The 2,707-nt window shown below is 34.3% G+C and overlaps 1 pseudogene; it reads right to left on the reverse strand.

The window, feature by feature from the left end:
* Positions 1–87: 87 nt before the first annotated feature.
* Positions 88–1,119, reverse strand: LOC124893800 (annotated as a pseudogene).
* Positions 1,120–2,707: the final 1,588 nt, after the last annotated feature.

The raw sequence follows: 2,707 nt of genomic DNA on the forward strand, positions 1-2,707 counted from the left end.
CGTGCTATATATTCTTCTTGTGCTTGGCAACATCGCTAATTTTGTTTCTTTTGGAAATCCATGAAGTGCTAAACTGAGAGACTTTACCTGGCGAACCACGACTGAAGTCACTTCTGAGAAACTGAGATCAGGATATGGCTTGTCACAACAGTATATCTCCCATAAACATATGCCAAAACTATACATGTTGTATTTTCTGTTGTATGGGCTACCATTAAGAACCTGCAGTTTAAGCATACACATTAATAATGCTAGACATTATATTCAGTAATGCAGTCCTTATTCTTAGATCTTGTCATATAAACCTACTCAAATTATAAATCACACTTTCATTAAATCTTTGATAATGGTACATATACTCGTTAATCTTTACTATTCTTCTTCCTAGAGTGATAAAAGAAGATTAGGTGAAAAAACAAGACAAAATGCTGAAGCAAATATTTAATATAGAGGATTAAGCCAATCAGATTCATGTTATAGGGGACCAATAGATAAACAAGCTTAAGTGCACAACAGGTACACTGAGATAGCAAGAAAATATATCTTTCTGCTTTAGAAGTGATTAGCGTAACACCTAATGGACAACGAACAAGAAGGATGGCATAAAAGCTATAGGTAAGAAAGATAAATCCTACTCCAGTTCAAATGTGTACCTCAAGAACCATATAGCCAAGAGTTCTGGTTTCCCCTGTCATATCATTAGGATTAGAGGCCTCAACTCATGCAACCCCAAAGTCTGCAATATTTACAGTATGTGTTTTGTCCAATAGTATATTCTCCATATTGACATCTCTATGGACAATCTTCTGAGTGTGAGGATAACTTAACCTACAAGTTCAATTGATTGACCTGGTTCGGATAAAGGATAGATCCTAGATAAAGGTGTAAGAAAGGTAGAAACAAATAAGCACAACTTACCCTCTGGCCAAATCAAGTGTCATATGTACTACAACTTTGAATGCCAGCTTCTTTCTTCTGTTCTTGATAAGGTAAGATTTTAAAGCACCACCCGGAAGATATTCCATAATAACACAGCATATATTACTAGGCATGCCAATATGACCTTTTTTTTTGTATATTTAGACCAGAAGCCCCAATGATAGCCCTGATGAACCGTATTACATGAGAAGGATTATATTATTATGTAAGATAAGAAGTTTATTAATAAGATATGATTACATCTATGAAACAATAACTGCACATGTGGTCCTCTTGCAAATCACTGGAAGTTGAAATAGGATGAGAATCTGGACAAAATAAAGTTCTATATTTATCATGATTTTAATCATGCTCGGTATAAACTACTAAAAATTAATACATCCAATCATCAGAACAGAGTGAATAAGGATTGATAGTAGCCCATTAAAAAAACATATGTAAACTTTGAGTTGGAATTCTTTTATTACCAATAAAGGCAAGAGAAAACTTCACATAACTCTTAATGTTCCTGAAAGAGCACACTTTTTTCCTTCACTTATATAGGTTTCTGCTACATTGGTGAATAATTATCTTACGTAAACAAGGATTAGTATAAGAACCATCTAGCCTTTGCAATGATATTTTTAGAACTAAGAACTCTGCACTCCCTGTGTAATGTTACAGCTCAAAGCAGCAAATTGTAGGGTTCTCAACTTCAGTAAGAACTCATAATTTATTAGGATAATAACAGTATTGAAAAATGGTGACAACATTGTGAGGTGACTGTTAATACTAAAATACAAACTTCTATTCAAGCAGACCTCAATAATATGTAATCAAGAACTATAATAGTGTCTTATTGTCCTGAATTTATTTGGTCGAAAATTCCCCCCTTTGGGGTGGCAGTGGCATCTGTTCATTCAACTGTTACTTGATCAAAGTAGTGGGAGTTCCATAGTTCTTTCTTATACGGTCATGTGCTTTGATATGCCCAAATTACAACTCTCGTTAGAAAGTGCATGCGGTCGCTGTCAAATATAGAACCCAACTGGGTTGGGTGTCGAATCCCACAGGGAATACTATGATCACTAAGTATTACGATTATTATTAGACTGTTGATCGAAGGTTCCAAGGTAAGGGGGGTTTGAGTTTAAGTGCACAATAATATTAATAGTGTAACGAATGAGATGATATGTGTAATAATATTTGATCACAGAGAATGACAAGTTAGGGTTATGTCCACCTTGTAGCTTCTACTTCTCTATTAACTATGAGTAATACGGATTTTATACATGCATGCACTTATAGAGAGACGTATTCTAATTCTAAATCCAAGTGTTTTTCAACCGTCAAGGATTTGTTCACCTTAGTTCTCTCAAATCCAAAGTGTACAGTCAATTATACGAACTCTCCAAGAAGTTAATCCTTCTAGGGCATTAACGTGTAAAATAGAGGTTGGAAACCCTATTTTCTTGTCACACTCTCTTTTACAAATAGTAACTTTTCTATCGAACAAGTTATTGCTATAATGGCACATTCCCTATGTTTGCAACCACGAGAATTCAATCAAAATGAAGAGAGTAGTGATATAAGTGGATTAACACATCATAAATTCACAAACCCATAGCAATAGAGAGTATACTACAAGATTTCCATAACCCTAACAAATAACTTAGCTACTCTTGAATAAAACAAAAATCAAAATAGACATATTCATCATACCAAAACTTAGAACAATCTTGGTGATAAAGATGACTAGCAAAAATAAGAGAGAAACGCGTTTCTCTCT

Source organism: Capsicum annuum, unplaced genomic scaffold, assembly GCF_002878395.1.
Source record: "Capsicum annuum cultivar UCD-10X-F1 unplaced genomic scaffold, UCD10Xv1.1 ctg65350, whole genome shotgun sequence".
Classification (NCBI taxonomy): domain Eukaryota; kingdom Viridiplantae; phylum Streptophyta; class Magnoliopsida; order Solanales; family Solanaceae; genus Capsicum; species Capsicum annuum.